The sequence below is a fragment of the Lithobates pipiens genome, unplaced genomic scaffold, assembly GCF_037356315.1.
Source record: "Lithobates pipiens isolate NorthernLeopardFrog02 unplaced genomic scaffold, aLitPip1_a1.2 Scaffold_13, whole genome shotgun sequence".
In the NCBI taxonomy this organism is placed as follows: Eukaryota; Metazoa; Chordata; class Amphibia; order Anura; family Ranidae; genus Lithobates; species Lithobates pipiens.
Genome location: NW_027507718.1, coordinates 454716921 through 454731304, shown reverse-complemented (window position 1 = coordinate 454731304; position 14384 = coordinate 454716921). Strand labels below are relative to the sequence as shown.

General features: G+C 44.9%; 1 protein-coding gene across 2 annotated transcripts in view; it reads left to right on the top strand.

Annotated features, from left to right (window-relative positions):
• The first annotated feature begins 3249 nt into the window (after positions 1-3249).
• ZNF518B (zinc finger protein 518B) overlaps positions 3250-14384 on the top strand; it is a 57397-nt gene continuing 46262 nt past the window's right edge. For both annotated transcript variants that reach the window (XM_077477783.1, XM_077477782.1), the window contains exon 1: positions 3250-3453. The gene's annotated coding sequence lies outside the window, so the exon portion shown is untranslated. The remainder of the gene's footprint in view (positions 3454-14384) is intronic.

Sequence of the window (14384 nt, the reverse complement as noted above, 5' to 3'; positions counted from 1 at the left end):
GCATTTCATAAATTAGGCAGTTTACAGGCAGGTGGAAGTCGCGCTGAATTTCAGCCAACCAAGCACTGTCTGTGTATAACCGCCTGAAATAGCTACAGACTCTTATGGCCTGATCTTCCAACCCTGGGTACCTGTTTAAGAAATGTTGTGCCACCAAATCCAGGATATGTGCCAGGCATGGCACATGTGTCATTTTCCCTGTTGAAGGACAGACAGGAGGTTTGTGCCATTACTACACACGACCATTCCAGGCTCAAGCTGGGATGACATAAACCACCTCTGGGCCTGACCCTGCAAAGCTGAAAGAATCTCTGCTCTGGTGTGGCTCCTGTCCCCTAGACAGACCAGCTGAAGCACTGCATGGCATCTTTTAACCTGGCTCATTGAATAGCCCCTTGAACACTTAAGGGGTACTGGTGGCTCATAGGACATTACAGCAGAAGAGGGCGGGGAGTAAGGATGGGCAAATGGTTTGGCCCGAGCATAAGTTCGGCCCAAACTTTGGTTGTTCGGATGTTCTACAAACACTGAAAAATATGCGGTGTTCGGGGCAAATTCGAAAGCTGCTGGGACACTGTTAAAGTCTATGAGACACTAACATGAACAATCAAAAGTGCTAATTTTAAAGGCTTATATGCAAGTTATTGTCATAAAAAGTGTTTGGGGACCGGGTCCTGCCCCATCGATACAATTTCATTTTTAAACGCCCGCTTTTTCTGGGCTGTGATTTTTTTAATTCTTAAAGTGAAACAATAAAAATAAAATATTCCTTTCAATATCATGCTGGGGGGGGGGGGGGGGGGAGAGGGGGTGTCTATAGTATGCCTGTAAAGTGATGCATTTTTCCCATGTTTAGAACAGTACCTCAGCAAAATTACATTTCTAAAGGAAAAATTGTCTTGTAAAACTGATTGTGGCTGTAATGAATTGTCAGGTCTCGGCAATATAGATAAAACTCATTGAAAAAAAAAGGCTAATAGCAATGAACAGAGCCCCGTTCGTTTGTTCGTTCATCCATCTGTCTGTTCGTTCTTTTGTTCTCCACACCAATACCACTTAGTCCCTCACTTAGTGCCATATCTGCCGTAAATTAGCCATAAAACCTATGTAATTATTATGTGTTTGGGTTTAAAGGGAGGAGGTGGCAACCCTAGCTCCTGAACATGTGAGAACTTTGACAGTCAATCATGTTATTGGCCAATGCTTCCCACTCCTGACACAAAAAACCCTGTTAAAGAGTAGTCATTATTCATTAAGACTACTGTTATTGTTGTCATTAAATGTGTACCTCTCTCAGAAAACAGCTGATCAGAAAAATGGTAATCATGTCCAGGTACTCAGGATCTGCTAGCAATTAAAGGGTTAACCCTGCACTTCCACCAGGGATCTGCTAGGAATTAAAGAGTTAATCATATACTTCTAACAGAGATTTACTAGCAATGAAAGAGTTTATCATGCCCAGTCACCAGGAACTGCTAATAATGAAAGGGTTAATTGTGCAATTCCAATAGGGATCTGCTAGCAATGAAATGGTTAATCATGTCCAGCCACCAAGAATATGCTAGCAAAGAAAGTGCTAACCGTGTGCTTCCATCTGGGATCGGATGGCAATGAAGTGGTTAATTATGTCCAGCCAACAGGAATTTGCTAGCTGTGAAAGGGTTAATCATGCACTTCCACCAGGGATCTGCTAGCAATGGAAGGGTTATTTATGTCGCACCACCAGGGATCTGCTAGCAGAGAAAGGGTTAACTGTATGCCTCCATCAGGAATCTGGCAGCTTTGAATAATTATGGCCAGCCTGCAGGAATTTGCTTAATGGTTAATAATGTCTAGTTACCAGGGATCTACTAGCCATGAAGGTGTTAATCATGCACTTCCATATGGGATGCACTAGATATGAAAGGGTTAATTGTGTATTTCTATCAGGTATCTGCTAGCAATGAAAGGGTTAATTATATACAGCCAACGAGAATCTCCAAGCAATGAAAGTGTTCATCATGTCTAGCCACCAAGGGATCTACTAGCCATGAAAGGGTTAATCATACACCTCCATCAAGGAACTACTAGCCATAAAAAAGGTTAACCATGTCCAGCCCCCAGTGTTTTGCTAGCAATGAAAGAGTTATTCATGTACGTCTTCCACCCGGGATCTAATAACAATGAAAGGCTTAATTATATACAACCACCAGGGATCTCCAAACAATGAAAGAGTTAAGCCTCGTACACACGCTTTGATTTTCGGACGACCAAATGTCAGATTTTTGAGGCATGCTAGTCTCATGTCGAAAGTGAAGAGATTACTCACAGTACGAGAATTTTCGTTTGACAGAATACAACGTCAGAAGTGACGTAACGTGGTGAATAGTTTTGTATGTATTCTTTCCTTTCTGAGCATGCGTAGTTCGGCTCTTACGATTGTTTTCGTACAAAAGCCATAATAATGAATTGAAAATCGGACGTTGAGTTGTCATCCGACAAAAATAATATAGTCTGCACATCCAGATTTTGTATGACGAAAAAGTGAAATCGGCTGTCGAAAGCACGGTACTAACAGTAAGATTTGCGGATAATCGGTTGTCGTGACACAAATGACGTCCAAAAATCAAAGTGCGTGTGCGGCATTAAGTCATGTCCGGCCGCCAGGGATCTGCCAGCAATGAAATGGGTAATCACACACTTCCAACAGGGATCTTCTAGCCATGAAAGGGTTAACAATGCACATCAAGCTGGGATCTGCTAGCAATGAAAGGGTTAATTGTGTATAGCCACCAGGGATCTGCTAGCAATGAAAGGGTTAATTATGTACAGCCACCAGGGATCTGCCAGCAATGAAAGGGTTAATTGTGTATAGCCACCAGGGATCTGCCAGCAATGAAAGGGTTAATTGTGCGCTCCATCAGGGGATACTAGCCATACAAGGGTTAATCATGTCCAGTCCCCAGTTATTCATGCACTATCTCATAAGACCTGCCAGCAATGAAAGGGTTAATCATGCACTAGCAGCCCCGAGTCTCTGGTATAGGAAGGGTGCACCAAGCCCATGTATGGGGGAAGATCCGGTGATGAAATGGTTAAGCACACATCCCCGGGGATCACGTGACTCCATGTATACTCCGCATTGTTCTTTTCGCTTCTCATTTCCTCGCCTTGTGTTCTTTCTGTTCGCCGCTAGACCTCTATAGAGACACTAGATGGCGCTGCGGCTCACAGGCCGGGCGCTGATGGTGCAGTCTCCGAGCCACGCCTCCTGTAGAGTTCTACTGGAGACATCGAGCGTCTGCTCCAATCAGCGGCCAGTGCTGGGGATTGGTGACGTCTCGGATCGCAGGGCCAGAAGCGCGGTGTGGGGGGAGCGGGATCCATGGTGGTGGGTGTCTCGGAGGGGAGCCGGTGTCATCCCGGGATCACCGATGATTAGACAAAGGAGTGCGGAGAGCTGCATGCGGCCGGGTGAGTGAGTGAGCACGGTGCGACAACGGGGAGGGAGGAGGAGGGGGGGAGGCGACGTGTGGGGGGTTAATCACAGCCATGTGCGGGGGGGATGGGTGCGGGATGCATGTATGTGATGACAACGTGACCCCACACCTCCCATTATACTGTATAGGGGACAGTCCACTGCAAACTTCACCCAGACACCCCAATATATCACTGGAGGGGGATCACCCAGACACCCCAATATATCACTGGAGGGGGATCACCCAGGCACCCCAATATATCACTGGAGGGGGGATCACCCAGGCACCCAATATATCACTGGAGGGGGGATCACCCAGACACCCCAATATATCACTGGAGGGGGGATCACCCAGACACCCCAATATATCACTGGAGGGGGGATCACCCAGACACCCCAATATATCACTGGAGGGGGGATCACCCAGACACCCCAATATATCACTGGAGGGGGATCACCCAGACACCCCAATATATCACTGGAGGGGGATCACCCAGACACCCCAATATATCACTGGAGGGGGATCACCCAGACACCCCAATATATCACTGGAGGGGGATCACCCAGACACCCCAATATATCACTGGAGGGGGGATCACCCAGGCACCCCAATATATCACTGGAGGGGGGATCACCCAGGCACCCCAATATATCACTGGAGGGGGGATCACCCAAACACCCCAATATATCACTGGAGGGGGGATCACCCAGACACCCCAATATATCACTGGAGGGGGGATCACCCAGACACCCCAATATATCACTGGAGGGGGATCACCCAGACACCCCAATATATAACTGGAGGGGGGATCACCCAGACACCCCAATAAATAACTGGAGGGGGGATCACCCAGACACCCCAATATATCACTGGAGGGGGGATCACCCAGACACCCCAATATATCACTGGAGGGGGATCACCCAGACACCCCAATATATCACTGGAGGGGGATCACCCAGGCACCCCAATATATCACTGGAGGGGGGATCACCCAGGCACCCCAATATATCACTGGAGGGGGATCACCCAGACACCCCAATATATCACTGGAGGGGGATCACCCAGGCACCCCAATATATCACTGGAGGGGGATCACCCAGACACCCCAATATATCACTGGAGGGGGGATAACCCAGGCACCCCAATATATCACTGGAGGGGGGGATCACCCAGGCACCCCAATATATCACTGGAGGGGGGGGGATCACCCAGGCACCCCAATATATCACTGGAGGGGGGGGATCACCCAGGCACCCCAATATATCACTGGAGGGGGGGGGATCACCCAGGCACCCCAATATATCACTGGAGGGGGGGATCACCCAGGCACCCCAATATATCACTGGAGGGGGGGGGGATCACCCAGGCACCCCAATATATCACTGGAGGGGGGGGGATCACCCAGGCACCCCAATATATCACTGGAGGGGGGGATCACCCAGGCACCCCAATATATCACTGGAGGGGGGGATCACCCAGGCACCCCAATATATCACTGGAGGGGGGGGATCACCCAGGCACCCCAATATATCACTGGAGGGGGGGGATCACCCAGGCACCCCAATATATCACTGGAGGGGGGGGATCACCCAGGCACCCCAATATATCACTGGAGGGGGGGATCACCCAGGCACCCCAATATATCACTGGAGGGGGGGGATCACCCAGGCACCCCAATATATCACTGGAGGGGGGGGGATCACCCAGGCACCCCAATATATCACTGGAGGGGGGGGGATCACCCAGCCACCCCAATATATCACTGGAGGGGGGGGATCACCCAGGCACCCCAATATATCACTGGAGGGGGGATCACCCACTCACCCCAATATATCACTGGAGGGGGATCACCCAGGCACCCCAATTAAACACTGGAGGGGGATCACCCAGGCACCCCAATTAAACACTGGAGGGGGATCACCCAGGCACCCCAATATAGCACTGGGGGAGGGGATCACCCAGGCACCCCAATATAGCACTGGGGGAGGGGGATCACCCGGACACCCCAATATAGCACTGGGGGATCACCCGGACACCCCAATATAGCACTGGGGGATCACCCGGACACCCCAATATAGCACTGGGGGATCACCCGGACACCCCAATATAGCACTGGGGGATCACCCGGACACCCCAATATAGCACTGGGGGGAGATCACCCGGACACCCCAATATAGCACTGGGGGGAGATCACCCGGACACCCCAATATAGCACTGGGGGGAGATCACCCGGACACCCCAATATAGCACTGGGGGGAGATCACCCGGACACCCCAATATAGCACTGGGGGGAGATCACCCGGACACCCCAATATAGCACTGGGGGGAGATCACCCGGACACCCCAATATATCACCGGAGGGGGGATCACCCGGACACCCCAATATATCACCGGAGGGGGGATCACCCGGACACCCCAATATATCACCGGAGGGGGGATCACCCCGACACCCCAATATATCACCGGAGGAGGGGGATCACCCCCATATATGACTGGAGGAGGGGGGGATCACCCCCATATATGACTGGAGGGGGGTCACCCTGACACCCCATATATTACTGGAAGGGGATCAATCTTTGGAAAATGTATATAAAAACAAACCTGACACCCCAAAGATACTTTATACTATTCACCAACTTCAATCTGACATCCTATATAGACCAAATATTACTACGATGATGTTAGTTACAGTGCTTTGCAAAAGTATTCACCCCTTTTGTTGCCTCACAACCTGGAATTAACATGGATTGTTTGAGGATTTGTATCATTTAATTTACAGAACATGCTCACAACTTTGAAGGTGTGTGTGTGTGTTATTTTTTTATTTATTTTTTATTGTGAAGCAAACCCCCAAGAAGGACAAAATAACAGAAAAAGCCAACGTGCATAATAACTATTCACCCCCCTAAAGTCAATACTTTGTAGAGCCACCGTTTTGCAGCTATCACAGCTCCAAGTCACTTTGGATGATGCCCCCCCCCCATACACACTATTAGATTTTCTTCAGATTTACTAAAACCATATAATATGAGGTCAAACCTTAGGAGTTTCAATTTGTATGCAGTCAGGCAGGCCCTTGCACTACATGGTTTTCGTAAATCTGCAGACAATGGAATAGTGTGTATGGGGTCTAAAGCCTCGTACACACAATCGGATTTTCCGCAGACAAAATGTCAGACTTTGTCCGAAGGGCGTTATCCAAGAACTTGTTTTGCATACAAACGGCACACAATTGTCAGCCAACACACACGAAAGTAATGATGTACTACATGTTTTTTCAGCTCTTTAGCGCCACCCTTTGGGCACCTTCTGCTAATGTTGTGTTTGGTGAGCATTGATTCTGAGCATGCGTGTTTGGACTGACAGACTTGTGTAGGAACGATCGGAAAATCGAACAGACTGCTGTCTGCAGAAAATCCAACACATTTATGTGTTTCTCCTTAAACCACTCAAGTGTTGCTTTAGCAGTGTGTTTGGGGTCATTGTCCTGCTGGAAGGGGAGCCTCCGTCCTAGCCTCAAATCACACACAGAGTTGTACAAGTTTTGCTTAATAATATCCCTGTATTTAGCACCATCCATCCTTCCCTCAACTCTGACCAGTTTCCCAGTCCCAACTGCTGAAAAACATCCCCACAGCATGATGCTGCCACCATGGGATGGTGTTCTTTGGGTGATGTGTTGGGTTTGTGCCAGACATGGCATTTTCTTTGGCCAAAAAGTTCAATTTTAGTCTCATCAGATCAGAGCACTTTCCTCCATACATTTTGGGAGTCTCCCACATGTGTTTTTTGCAAACTCAAAACATGCCATTTTGTTTTTTGCTGAAAGTCATGACTTTGTCAGATACTCCATCCAGTCTCTGCTGTGGTCTCTGTGCTGCTTCTCTGATTAATGCCCCCCTTGCCCAGTCTGAGTTTTGGTGTGCGGCCGTCTCTTGGCAGGTTTTCTGTTGTGCCATGTTCTTTCCATTTGGTTATGATAGAATTGATGGTGCTCTTAGGGATCATCAAAGATTTGGATTATTTTTATAACCTAACCCTGACTTGTACTTCTCAACAACATTGCCCCTTACTTGTTTGGAGAGTTCCTTGGTCTTCATGGCAGTGTTTGGTTAGTGGTGTCTCTTGCTTAGGTGTTGCAGCCTCTGGGGCCTTTCAAAAAGGTGTGTATATGTAATGACAGGTCATGTGACACTTAGATTGTACACAAGTGGACATCATTTCACTAATTATGTGACTTCTGAAGGTAATTGGTTGTACCAGAGCTTTTTATGGGCTTCATTACAAAGGGGGGGGGGGGGGGGGGAATACATACGCACATGCCAATTATCATTTTTTTATTTCTGAAAAATAGTTTTGTGTATATATTTTTCTAATTTTACTTCACCAAATTAGACTATTATGTTCTGATCCATCACATATAATTCAGATTACATTTTTTTTTAACTAAATGCTGTAATGTAACAAAATAGGTAAAAAGCCAAGGGGGGTGAATACTTTTGCAAGGCACCGTATATTACTCCCCAATGCCAACCTGACTTCCTATAGATCATCTATCACTGTGGCAATCAAACTTCTATTATTAATTATCTTAAATCTCTCCCGTGTACCATATATTACTAAAATGATGGCAGGTATATTTACCAATCTGAGCCTAAGATCCTATATATCATATATCATAACGTTATTCTGACGTATATATAACGTATGTCACGATGATCATCAAACTTCTTCTGTTTTATGCATCAACTTCAATCTCGGCTCGTACATACTATTCAATAATGTCAACCTGATATCCTGTGGACAATATATCACAATAATGATGGAAATTATTATTCACCAACCTTAACCTGCTATACTAAATATTACAATGATAATTAAACTTCTTCATCAACTTTAATCAAAGATCCTATATACTTTTTATTCATATGATGGAAGTTATAATATTCCCCAAATTTACTCTTGGCTCTTATATCCAATCAACTTCAACTTGGGATCCTAAATATCATATAAGGTTTTAACCAGTTCCCAACCCGCTCCTGTACATATACGTCGGCAGAATGGCACGGCTGGGCAAAATAACGTACCTGTACTTTACTTTGAATTTGCGCTCACCTGCTGAGAGCTCCGTGACCGTGGTTGCAGGTCCCGGGGACTCGATCGCCGCAGGGATACCTGAGATGTTGTCGCGGAGCTCAAGAACGGAGAGATGGCGATGTAAACAGCATCTCCCTGTTCTGCCTAGTGACAGCACACTGATCGTCTGCTCCCTGTCATCGGGAGCAGTGATCAGTGTGATGTCACACAGCCACTCCCCTAGGAACACTTAACCCCTACACTGCCACCTAGTGGTTAACCCCTTCACTGCCAGTGACATTTTTACAGTAATCAATGCAATTTTATAGCATCGATGGCCAATGGTCCCAAAATTGTGTCAATTGCCCGATGTGTCCGCCAAGATGTCGCAGTCACGATAAAAATCGCTGATCGCCGCCATTACTAGTAATAATTTTTTATTTTTTTTTTATAAAAATGCCATAAAAAGATCCCCTATTTTGTAGATGCTATAACGTTTGAGCAAACCAATCAATAAACGCTTAATGGGAGAGAAAATATATATATATATATATATATATATATATAAGTTTTTTTACCAAAAATATCTAGAAGAATACGTATTGGCTTAAACTGAAGGAATAAAATGTTTTGTTTATATTTATTATAGCAAAAAGTTAAAAATAATGCATTTTTTTTTGTTTATAGCGCAAAAAATAAAAACTGCAGAGGTGATGAAATACCACCAAAAGAGAGCTCTATTTTGGGGGGTAGGGGGGGGAACGCCCATTTTGTTTGGGAGCCACGTCGCACGACCGCGCAATTGTCAGTTAAAGCAACGCAGTGCCGAATCACAAAAAACACCCTGGTCAGGAAGGGGATAAATCCTTCAGGGCTGAAGTGGTTAATAACGTCATTCTGAGATCATTCGTACAATATACAACACAATGACGCCCATTACTCAACTTTAATCTCAGATCATAGTGTAGAACATCACCTATGGAGATTTTGAAGGGTCAAAGTTTGCCACCATTCCACGAGCGGGTGCAATTTTGAAGCATGACATGTCGGGTATCAATTTACTCGGTGTAACATTATCTTTCACAATATAAAAAAAAAAATTGGGCTAACTTTACTGTTGTCTTTTTTTTTTTTTTTTTTTTTATTAAAGCGGGAGTCCACCGGGACTCCGCGTTTTTTTTTTTTTTTTTTAAAAGCCAGCAGCTACAAATACTGCAGCTGCTGACTTTTAAATAGTGACACTTACCTGTCCAGCGCGCCCGCGATGTCGGCACCCGAAGCCGATCGCTCGCTCGGCGGCCGGGTCCCGCCGCCATCTTGGGTATGGGAATCAGGAAATGGAGCCTTTCGGCTTCATTTCCCGGTTCCCTACTGCGCATGCGCGAGCCGCGCGGCGCAATCCGGACGGTCCCCGCTGCCTCTGGGAGCTGTGTGTTTCCCAGCAGGCAGCGGGGCACTTCCTGAAGGGGGCGGGCGCTTGCGGAACGGGGGCGTAACCTACGCTCGTTCCGCAGGCAGCTAGCCCGGAAGTGGGTGCAGTTACCTGGATTATCCAGGTAACTGCACCCCCCTCCCCCCTGAAAGGTGCCGATTGTGGCGCCGGAGGGGGGGAGGGATCAGATGAGCGGAGGTCCATTTTAGGGTGGACCTCCGCTTTAAAGTGTATTTTTTCCAAAAAAAGTGAGCTTGTGAGACCGCTGCACAAATATGGTGTGACAGAAAGTATCGCAAAGACCGCCATTTTATTCTCTAGGGAAAAAAATGTATAATGTTTTGGGGGTTCTAAGTAATTTTCTAGCAAAAAAGTTTAACTTGTAAACAACACATCTAAAAAAAAAGAGGCTCGGTCTTTAAGTGGTTAAAATTACGCAGTACCGTATCGCAAAAAATGGCGTGGTCATTAAGGGGCTAAATCGTTCCAGGGCTAAAGTGTTTAAAGCAACCCATTAAGTAAAAAAAATTGTAATCTTCTGTTTTTTAACTGTTCGTCTGTTTAACCCCTTAATTTACTCTCATCATCCTTAACCCCTTATTCTCCTCTCTCTCTCTCTATCTATCTATCTATCTATCTATCTATCTATCTATCTATCTATCTATCTATCTATATATATATATATATATGTATGTATGTATGTATGTATGTATGTATGTATATTTATTTATTTATTTATTTATTTATTTTTTTCTGCTGATTTCTTATTTGTATTTTTTTTTTGTCCACTTCTATTTTATAAACTACTAATAATTAAAATGAAAACTTTTTTGCTTGCTTTGTTCATTACTATTTTTACACCTCAAGGGTCCTTTCACACGGACGATTCGTTCAGATCCGCTTGTGAGTTTTTCAGGCGGACCTGAACGGATGCTCCATAGAGCTCTATGGAGCGTCGGATGTCAGCGGTGACAAGTCCGCTGACATCCGACCTGCTCCGATCTGAAAAAGTGTGACGGAGGAAAAACGCCGCGGTCCGTCGTCACCCAATCTCCCATAGGGGAGAGCGGCGCTGTGATGGGTCCGTCTCTGCGCAGTGTGCAGAGTCAGACCTGTCCTCTGCCTGCTCAGCGGAGATCGCTCCGGCGATCCCCGATGTGCAAGCGGATATCCACGGGGAGTATCATCACTGATCCTCCCCGTGTGAAAGGAGCCTAACCTGTATTTACACGTTTCATGTTTGAAAAAAGCGCAAAAAAAATGTATTTCATTTATAAATAATGTTTCAATGCATTGTACCATTGCTAACAGCTGAAATATAAACAAAAACATTTACAGACGGAATCTGTAATTGGTATTGGCGAATACTAGAAAAGTATTGATACTCGTTTAAAACTAAAAAGGGCTATTGGTGCATCCCAAGTTAAGCTTTCCCTTTCTTCAGACACAAGATGTCACTAAATTGCATAAATCAAAATATGTAAAAATGCTGTGCATATAATACATATGGTGTACTAACACTGAAGTCTGAAAATTTTCATGTGCATATCATAAGTAAGTTTATATATCATTGGACAGTGCCGATCACAAAAAACAGTACCGCGTGATCACTGCCTAAGCACAGCATCATGCAATGTAAACAATTGGCTGCACTATGCAGCCGGCTCAACTTTCTTCCCACATACCAAAGCTTCTTGTATAAGAGTCAGTAACTGTGCTATCCAATACCAGTGCCAGAAATAGTGTCATTTACCCCTCTACTATCATTCATTCCTCTATGGTATATGTCTGGTCCGACCTGTATATTAACCCCTCACCTCCTTTTATACCACACATCTATACATTAATCCCTTTGTCTTCACTGTATGCGACCTGAACATTAACCTCTTCACTACCATCTCTCTGTGTATAACCTATACATTGTAATGTATCTAGTACAACAAGTTCCATGTTTTAACCCTCTCAATATTGGCATGTTTCTTCTTTACCAAAAACAAAAAAATTGTAGAAAAAAAGACACCTTGGGGTGTCTACTTTCCGAAAATACTAATTTTGGGTAGCTTTTGCACTGTCCTGGCATTTTTATTTGCTGTGTATTATAATGAAAGGTAAATTTAGAGTTTTCTTTCTAGTTTTGATCTCTTTTCCCTTTATATAATAAAGAATAATATAAAAATATGCCCAGAGGATATTGCATATACCTCTCAAAGTGCTGCCTCAAATGATATAAAATTATTTTGGGTACAGTGTTGCATGATGGATTAGTTGTTAGTCAAACTATCACAGCGCTAAAAACTTGAAAATGGTCAGGAAGAGGGGTGAAACAATTAGTTTTGCAGTGGTTAGTTGCTGCTAGGAGCATTTATTTTAAGCTACTATGCATGGAGCCTGGCCTTAATGTTTTAAAGATGGGCAACTCCTATCCTCATGTTGATTAGTGGTTCCAAATTAAAGAAGTTCAGCCAAAGCTCGTTTGCTGGACTTCTCCAGTGAGTGTGGAGGAGCAGAGCGGAGAGCTGTTGATTGACAGTCAGTAGCTCTCTGCTCGGGGAGTTGTGGGAAGCGAGCCATCAGCGATGTTCGATCGCTCAGCTCTCGGCATAGAGGCGCCGGGGGACAGATGCAGCATCCACCTAGGTAAGTATGATTATGAAAAACCCACACTTTTAAGTACTGCAGTAGGGAACAGGCACAAAAGATACTCTGCATCTTTCCAAATAGCTGTACGTGACATATATATTTATCTCCCACATTAATATTACAATTTTACTTTTATGGTAATAAAGGGCGTAACGTAGGGAGGCTACATTCTAATCGGGACTCGAAAGAATGCAACCAAAACGCTATTAGTGCCCTAGGCAAAGCATACACAATAGAATACAATTATATGCCGAATTGACAAATTCCCTTTACAAGCCTATACAAGCGAAAAGATAAGCTGTTTTGGCTTTCTAAGGCCTACTTGGCTTGTTCCAGGTCACTAACATTGAAGTTTGAGCCAGCCAGGCTCCTGATATCTTCAGAAAGGGCTTCACAATGGCAGTCTACATATTGCAGTCAGCATAGGTTTACTAATGTAAAATCTAACAATGAACTCCTATTTTGCTTGCTTTTGATTTGTCAAATATGGCACTACAATTGTTTTGTTATATCTATTATAGCTAAGGGGGGGGGGTCTCTATACTAACACCACATCGTTGGTACAGGACTTCCTTGTTTAGCCAAAAAGAAAAACATTTGCTGTGTGTACCAGACTTTAGTTTGAGTAGAAAGGGAAATGTGTTACTGGCAGGATCACGCAGTGGTAAAAAAATAGAAAAAGACCCAAACGAATGCATCCAGCACGAATGACAGATACTTGTATAATAGGTTCTTAGAAATGCAACTCTGCCACCCTCTATCCCTCAGTGCAACATACTGAGCTTCTGTAGCCAACAGAGGTTTTCAGCTTTGTAGAAGCAACAATTTAATTTGCATGTTGTGTACCTAGATCTTGGGGGGTTTCTAGAAGATGAAACACAATTTACTTGCGGTCACCTGTATGGTGTCAGGCCTTCTGTTGTATGCAGATGACCATTGATTGTGTCCGATAGGCAGCACTTAGGTATTATATTCCATTTCACCACTTGCCGCCCAGCCGATTCTAAAACTATGGCCTGACAGGTGCTGTCCAGGGACATCCTCTTGCAGCGGCTCAATCCTGTTTCTGGTGGACACAACAGAGAAGTGCCCAGTACTGAGCCGCTGTTTTTTTCTTTTTGGCCCACGTATCATGTAATCACTATGACCAATCACATGATGATAAAATGTAAACACTTAACACACAACTTATTGTGATCGTCACAGTGATCACCTGGTACAGGGCTATTCGCAGTGGCTGTGCATCATGTGACCAGCTGTATGTACCCATATCACAATAGTAAGCAGGCTGTCATGATTGAGAGCCATGATGCCAATTAAAACTTATGCTTGTACAGTGATCATCAATGTACAAGCAATCATGGTGTATGAAGAAAAAAAATCCAGATGGCCCTCCCAGAGTAGCATTGTGTCTGTATGGTGACACCTCACTACTCTGACAGCTGGTTATGTCACAACGGCAAGATAGTTGAGTGTGCTGGAGGGTGTCTGCAGTCTGGTCATGTGATGTCAAAAACCACTTCACCCTACCCTTGTGCTTTTTGGAGGTAGACTCTTTAAAAAAAAAAAAAAAAAAAAAAAAAAAAAAAAGTTTTGAGCCCTTGGAGGATCTTTATACCCGGTTCACACTGAGGCAGCATGACTTGCAGCGCGACTGCCTCAGGCGACCGGGATCTGACTTTAGCGGCGACTTGCAAAATGACTTCTGTATAGAAGTCAATGCAAGTCGCCCCAAAAGTCGTACAGGAACCTTTTTCTAAGTCAGAGCGACTTTAGTC